At 52.9% G+C, this 7,500-nt stretch overlaps 1 non-coding gene and 4 pseudogenes across 1 annotated transcript; all 5 read right to left on the bottom strand.

The window, feature by feature from the left end:
* Positions 1–397: 397 nt before the first annotated feature.
* On the bottom strand, positions 398–588 carry LOC137330703 (U2 spliceosomal RNA). Its single transcript, XR_010965129.1, has one exon. It is a non-coding gene; the product is annotated as a U2 spliceosomal RNA (small nuclear RNA).
* Positions 589–4,195: 3,607 nt separating this feature from the next.
* LOC137329554 (U2 spliceosomal RNA) lies at positions 4,196–4,312 on the bottom strand (annotated as a pseudogene).
* Positions 4,313–5,273: 961 nt separating this feature from the next.
* LOC137329553 (U2 spliceosomal RNA) lies at positions 5,274–5,390 on the bottom strand (annotated as a pseudogene).
* A 961-nt stretch (positions 5,391–6,351) lies between these two features.
* LOC137329380 (U2 spliceosomal RNA) lies at positions 6,352–6,468 on the bottom strand (annotated as a pseudogene).
* A 965-nt stretch (positions 6,469–7,433) lies between these two features.
* LOC137329227 (U2 spliceosomal RNA) overlaps positions 7,434–7,500 on the bottom strand; it is a 117-nt pseudogene continuing 50 nt past the window's right edge.

Below are 7,500 nucleotides of genomic sequence, written 5' to 3'. Positions count from 1 at the left end.
CCACCCTCACCACCACCGCCGCCTTTTCCACCCCTTGACAAACAGACAGACAGACAGACAGACAGTCAGTCCAGTTCGGGAGCGCAGCTTTCATTTGGAAGCAGACCCTGCTTGTTTCAAGTCAACGACGCCAAGTTATTTTGCACTTTGAATTATATCGCTCCGTGCGAGCGGCACTCAGCCTTGGAGAAGAAAAAAATACCACTGAGCTGAGAAAGTTCTTTTTAAAACGGTTTCCTTCCACAGCAGCTCTGAGTGTAAGAGAGAGAGAGAGAGAGAGAGAGAGAGAGATATCAGCTTTATTCTCAGTAATAAAACACACACACACACACACACACACACACACACACAGAGACACTGGGAAAGAGCTGTTTTTCCTTTTGAATATCTCCCCACAGGGAGCTGCACCGTTCCCAGAGACACTGCAATACTGGGTCGATGCGTGGAGTGGACGGAGCAAGCCCCTAGTCCATCTCCCTGTTCCAAAAATCAATTTAATATATGGTCCCCAGATAGGGGACGTATCAGATATTAAACTGATAAGAACAGATACTACACTTGATCTTAGCCAAAAGGCCGAGAAGCGATACCGCGCTCGATGCGAATTGATCTCGGGTCCTGTTTGCCCTCCCTCTTTGTTCTCTGGCTGCCGGTGTTGAAAGCAGTCTCGAAGCACTGCCGTTCTCTCCTACTCTGGCCACATTTTTTGCCACCATTTCTAATTGCAACAGTGGATGAGTTTAAAGAAGTTGCCGTTTTTTCCTTTCTTGCCAGGATTGCTTGACAGATTGGTAAATTTGCCAGTAGGCCACCAATCAGATGGGGGAGGGTTGTGTCTCAACGGACCTCCGTCAGTCAGTCTCAGTCACTAACGAACTGCCGTGGAAGGAAACCTCTTTGAGTAAAACTAGTGACGTGACGTGTCTCACAATGAGCGAGCGAGTGAGATTGCAACGGCCAATTGAGAAAGAGGTGAGGTGCTGACAATCAGCAGCTCGTGTTGAAACATTCATTCCACGGCAGGCAAGACCAATCAAAAAAAATACTGCAGATGCTGGCTCGGCTCGGCTGGCTGGCTGGCTGGCTGGCTGGCTGGCTGGCTGGAAATGGGAAATAAAAACACAAGGCGTGTTAAAGGCTGGTTAAACTGTCGGAAGAAACAAGGCGTTAATGTTTCAGAAGCGCCTATTGAAAGACGTCTCTCAAGCTGCTCCCTGACTGGGCCCTGTCCATTGTCACGTTAATCCCAGGGCGGGGCGGGACTGCTTTGACCGGGAGACCTGTTTTCTGGGACGCAGGTGTGACATTCCAGGGAGGCACCTACTTTGTGCTGATTCGAAACGACCACGACAACGGCAACTTGCAGTTCTATATTACAACAACAACAACGCGCGTGTGGTAGTTGGGAGGGGCTGCGTTCGCGCTCTCCCCCCTGCATTGAAACTCAAAGTTCGATTTTCAATCCCATAGTCCACCAATCGGATGGGAGACGGTGTGTGTGTGTGTGTGTGTGTGTGTGTCAGTGTCAGTGTCAGTGTCAGTGTCAGTCTCTCTCTCTCTCTCTCTCTCTCACTCTTACTCAGAGCTGCTGTGGAAGGAAACCTTTTTAAAAAGAACTTGCATATTGAAAAAAAGATGTGTCTCAAGCTGCCGGGCCCTGTCCATTGTCACGTTAATGGCAGGACGGGGCAGGACTGCTTTGACCAGGAGACCTGTTTTCTGGGACGCAGGTGTGAGATTCCAGGGGACCTGCTTTGTGCTGATTTCCCTGCCTCCCTCCCTCCTCCCCAGGACTTCCTTCTGAACACCTTTGTCGTTTGAGCGAGGGCCAAAAGCCTGCCTGTGAAAGGGAAGGATCAGCCGGTCAGCCCCCTGCTGGTCGCTGCTGCCAGTGCAGCAGGCGTGCGTGTGTCCTCGGCCTCGTGTCCAGGTCCCTCAGGGACTTGAGGCAGCTCTCCCCGGTGGTCTCGTGGTCAGGACCGGGCTTCGAATCCCAGTCGGGGGGGGATGACTTTCTGCTGCAGATTAATTGGCATGAAGGAAAGTCTCCCCTCCTGAGCGTAAAGCTCCACCCTCACCACCACCACCGCCTTTTCCTCCCCTTGACAAACGGACAGACAGACAGTCAGACAGTCAGTCCAGTTCGGGAGCGCAGCTTTCATTAAGCAATGGCGTTTGTGACAACTCATCGTCTGACAGGTTGATGATTTCCCCACACGCCTCCTGCCGAATAAAAGGCTCACCCTCCCGGACACTACCCCCAGAATCACCCACCCCCCGGGGTGAATATTAAGCCCGAGAACACCGACTGTAACCAACCGCAGTGAAAAGTTGAAGTGGCAACTCATTAACCAGATTTATTTTGGGCAACTCATTAACCAGATTTTTTGTTCATTTGGTTTATGAGTTGCCAAGTGTAAATCTGGTTAATGAGTTGCCACTTCAACTTTTCACTGCGGTTGGTTACAGTCGGTGTTCTCGGGCTTAATATTCACCCCAGGGGGGGTGTATAGCGGGCGATGGCCGGTGTGGAGTGCGTTTTTTGGGGGTTGATTTTCACTTTGCCTCGCTGGTGGAATTTGTGGGAGGCAGGCAAGGGGATTGGTGTGGGCTGGTGGGCGGCAAGGGAGATGCTTGCTTCGGGGTGTTATCCTCACTTTGGTCCGCTGGTGAGAGTAGGCAGCGGCAGGCCGGCAGGCAGGCAAGTGTGATGTAGTGTGGGGTGCAGTGCAGTGCAGTGCGGTGCTGCCCTGTTGTTTATGAAAGGTTGTAATGACACTGCTTTGCAGCTGACCATGTCCACTGATTTGTGACGCCCGTATGGAGGCTGATATCTCAGGAGGGCCGAGGCCGATTTCCTCCAGGGACGGCTCGTCGCGTGCGGCAGGACGAGGCGCAGCGGACGGTACCGAGCGCTCGGAGGTGCGGCGCTGCCCGCCGGAGGTACAGCGAAAGGCTGCAAACCGCTTTCCGCCTGCTAACTCGGCGGCCGTCAGACCGACCGACTCCGCTTTACCACCGGAGCTAGAGTCGGGCAAGGGGCACCGAAGGGTACCGGAAGGATCGCGTTCGCACGACGGGAAGTCGACTAGCGGGCCGCCGAAAGCGAGCCGGGGGCCCCCGGTTTTTCTGTCCCACCTGGAGACTGATATCTCAGGAAGGCCGAGGCCGATTTCCTCCGGGGACGGCTGGTCGCGTGCGGCAGGACGAGGCGCAGCGGACGGTACCGAGCGCTCGGAGGTGCGGCGCTGCCCGCCGGAGGTACAGCGAAAGTCTGCGAACCGCTTTCCGCCTCCTCTCACCGCACGGCTCTCCTTTTCACCCACTGGCGGATTTTCACCCTCCGACTGCTCGCTACCGTCCGCTGCGCCTGGTCCGGGCCCTGTCCATTGTCATGTTAATGGCAGGGCGGGGCAGGACTGCTTTCACCAGGAACCCGGTTTTCTGGGTCAGAGGTTCCAGGGGACCTGTTTTGTGCGGACTTCCCTGTGTCCGTCCCTCCATGCCTTCCCCCCAGGACTTCCTTCTGAACACCTTTGTCGTTTGAGCGAGGGCCAAAAGCCTGCCTGTGAAAGGGAAGGATCAGCCGGTCAGCCCCCTGTTGGTCGCTGCTGCCAGTGCAGCAGGCGTGCGTGTGTATTCGGCCTCGTGTCCAGGTCCCTCAGGGACTTGAGGCAACTCTCCCCGGTGGTCTCGTGGTCAGGACCGGGCTTCGAATCCCGGTTGGGGGGGGATGACTTTCTGCTGCAGATTAATTGGCACCTCTGAAAGAAAGTCTCCCCTCCTGAGCGTAAAGCTCCACCCTCACCACCACCACCACCGCCACCTTTTCCTCCCCTTGACAAACAGACAGACAGACAGACAGACAGACAGTCAGTCCAGTTCGGGAGCGCAGCTTTCATTTGGAAGCAGACCCTGCTTGTTTAAAGTCAACGACGCCAAGTTATTTTGCACTTTGAATTATATCGCTCCGTGCGAGCGGCACTCAGCCTTGGAGAAGAAAAAAATACCACTGAGCTGAGAAAGTTCTTTTTAAAAAGGTTTCCTTCCACAGCAGCTCTGAGTGAGAGAGAGAGAGAGATATCAGCTTTATTCTCAGTAATAATACACACACACACACACACACACACACACACACACACACACACAGAGACACTGGGAAAGAGCTGATTTTCCTTTTGAATATCTCCCCACGGGGAGCTGCACCGTTCCCAGAAACACTGCAATACTGGGTCGATGCGTGGAGTGGACGGAGCAAGCCCCTATTCCATCTCCCTGTTCTAAAAATCAATTAAAAATAATAATAAATAATATGTGTGTGTGTGTGTGTGTGTGTGTGTGTGTGTGTGTCGGTGTCAGTATCAGTCAGTGAGTCAGTGTCTCTCTCTCTCTCTCTCTCACTCAGAGCTGCTGTGGAAGGAAACTTTTTTAAAAAGAACTTGCATATTGAAAGAAAGATGTGTCTCAAGCTGCCGGGCCCTGTCCATTGTCATGTCAATGGCAGGACTGCTTTCACCAGGAACCCGTTTTTCTGGGTCAGAGGTTCCAGGGGACCTGTTTTGTGCGGACTTCCCTGTGTCCGTCCCTCCCTGCCTGCCTTCCCCCCAGGACTTCCTTCTGAACACCTTTGTCGTTTCAGCGAGGGCCAAAAGCCTGCCTGTGAAAGGGAAGGATCAGCCGGTCAGCCCCCTGTTGGTCGCTGCTGCCAGTGCAGCAGGCGTGCGTGTGTATTCGGCCTCGTGTCCAGGTCCCTCAGGGACTTGAGGCAACTCTCCCCGGTGGTCTCGTGGTCAGGACCGGGCTTCGAATCCCGGTCGGGGGGGATGGCTTTCTGCTGCAGATTAATTGGCACCTCTGAAAGAAAGTCTCCCCTCCTGAGCGTAAAGCTCCACCCTCACCACCACCGCCGCCTTTTCCACCCCTTGACAAACAGACAGACAGACAGACAGTCAGTCCAGTTCGGGAGCGCAGCTTTCATTTGGAAGCAGACCCTGCTTGTTTCAAGTCAACGACGCCAAGTTATTTTGCACTTTGAATTATATCGCTACGTGCGAGCGGCACTCAGCCTTGGAGAAGAAAAAAATACCACTGAGCTGAGAAAGTTCTTTTTAAAAAGGTTTCCTTCCACAGCAGCTCTGAGTGAGAGAGAGAGAGGGAGAGAGAGAGAGAGAGAGATATCAGCTTTATTCTCAGTAATAATACACACACACACACACACACACACACAGAGACACTGGGAAAGAGCTGATTTTCCTTTTGAATATCTCCCCACGGGGAGCTGCACCGTTCCCAGAAACACTGCAATACTGGGTCGATGCGTGGAGTGGACGGAGCAAGCCCCTATTCCATCTCCCTGTTCTAAAAATCAATTAAAAATAATAATAAATAATATGTGTGTGTGTGTGTGTGTGTGTGTGTGTGTGTGTGTCGGTGTCAGTATCAGTCAGTGAGTCAGTGTCTCTCTCTCTCTCTCTCTCACTCAGAGCTGCTGTGGAAGGAAACTTTTTTAAAAAGAACTTGCATATTGAAAGAAAGATGTGTCTCAAGCTGCCGGGCCCTGTCCATTGTCATGTCAATGGCAGGACTGCTTTCACCAGGAACCCGTTTTTCTGGGTCAGAGGTTCCAGGGGACCTGTTTTGTGCGGACTTCCCTGTGTCCGTCCCTCCCTGCCTGCCTTCCCCCCAGGACTTCCTTCTGAACACCTTTGTCGTTTCAGCGAGGGCCAAAAGCCTGCCTGTGAAAGGGAAGGATCAGCCGGTCAGCCCCCTGTTGGTCGCTGCTGCCAGTGCAGCAGGCGTGCGTGTGTATTCGGCCTCGTGTCCAGGTCCCTCAGGGACTTGAGGCAACTCTCCCCGGTGGTCTCGTGGTCAGGACCGGGCTTCGAATCCCGGTCGGGGGGGATGGCTTTCTGCTGCAGATTAATTGGCACCTCTGAAAGAAAGTCTCCCCTCCTGAGCGTAAAGCTCCACCCTCACCACCACCGCCGCCTTTTCCACCCCTTGACAAACAGACAGACAGACAGACAGTCAGTCCAGTTCGGGAGCGCAGCTTTCATTTGGAAGCAGACCCTGCTTGTTTCAAGTCAACGACGCCAAGTTATTTTGCACTTTGAATTATATCGCTACGTGCGAGCGGCACTCAGCCTTGGAGAAGAAAAAAATACCACTGAGCTGAGAAAGTTCTTTTTAAAAAGGTTTCCTTCCACAGCAGCTCTGAGTGAGAGAGAGAGAGGGAGAGAGAGAGAGAGAGAGATATCAGCTTTATTCTCAGTAATAATACACACACACACACACACACACACACAGAGACACTGGGAAAGAGCTGATTTTCCTTTTGAATATCTCCCCACGGGGAGCTGCACCGTTCCCAGAGACACTGCAATACTGGGTCGATGCGTGGAGTGGACGGAGCAAGCCCCTATTCCATCTCCCTGTTCTAAAAATCAATTAAAAATAATAATAAATAATATGTGTGTGTGTGTGTGTGTGTGTGTGTGTGTGTGTGTGTCGGTGTCAGTATCAGTCAGTGAGTCAGTGTCTCTCTCTCTCTCTCTCTCTCTCTCTCACTCAGAGCTGCTGTGGAAGGAAACTTTTTTAAAAAGGACTTGCATATTGAAAGAAAGATGTGTCTCAAGCTGCCGGGCCCTGTCCATTGTCATGTCAATGGCAGGACTGCTTTCACCAGGAACCCGTTTTTCTGGGTCAGAGGTTCCAGGGGACCTGTTTTGTGCGGACTTCCCTGTGTCCGTCCCTCCCTGCCTGCCTTCCCCCCAGGACTTCCTTCTGAACACCTTTGTCGTTTGAGCGAGGGCCAAAAGCCTGCCTGTGAAAGGGAAGGATCAGCCGGTCAGCCCCCTGTTGGTCGCTGCTGCCAGTGCAGCAGGCGTGCGTGTGTATTCGGCCTCGTGTCCAGGTCCCTCAGGGACTTGAGGCAACTCTCCCCGGTGGTCATGTGGTCAGGACCGGGCTTCGAATCCCGGTCGGGGGGGATGACTTTCTGCTGCAGATTAATTGGCACCTCTGAAAGAAAGTCTCCCCTCCTGAGCGTAAAGCTCCACCCTCACCACCACCGCCGCCTTTTCCACCCCTTGACAAACAGACAGACAGACAGACAGACAGTCAGTCCAGTTCGGGAGCGCAGCTTTCATTTGGAAGCAGACCCTGCTTGTTTCAAGTCAACGACGCCAAGTTATTTTGCACTTTGAATTATATCGCTACGTGCGAGCGGCACTCAGCCTTGGAGAAGAAAAAAATACCACTGAGCTGAGAAAGGTCTTTTTAAAACGGTTTCCTTCCACAGCAGCTCTGAGTGAGAGAGAGAGAGAGAGAGAGAGATATCAGCTTTATTCTCAGTAATAATACACACACACACACACACACACACTCAGAGACACTGGGAAAGAGCTGTTTTTCCTTTTGAATATCTCCCCACAGGGAGCTGCACCGTTCCCAGAAACACTGCAATACTGGGTCGATGCGTGGAGTGGACAGAGCAAGCCC

Source organism: Heptranchias perlo, chromosome 12 (assembly GCF_035084215.1).
Source record: "Heptranchias perlo isolate sHepPer1 chromosome 12, sHepPer1.hap1, whole genome shotgun sequence".
NCBI lineage: Eukaryota > Metazoa > Chordata > Chondrichthyes > Hexanchiformes > Hexanchidae > Heptranchias > Heptranchias perlo.
The sequence above is the reverse complement of the archived record's forward strand: the minus strand, read 5'-3'. Positions and strand labels throughout refer to the sequence as shown.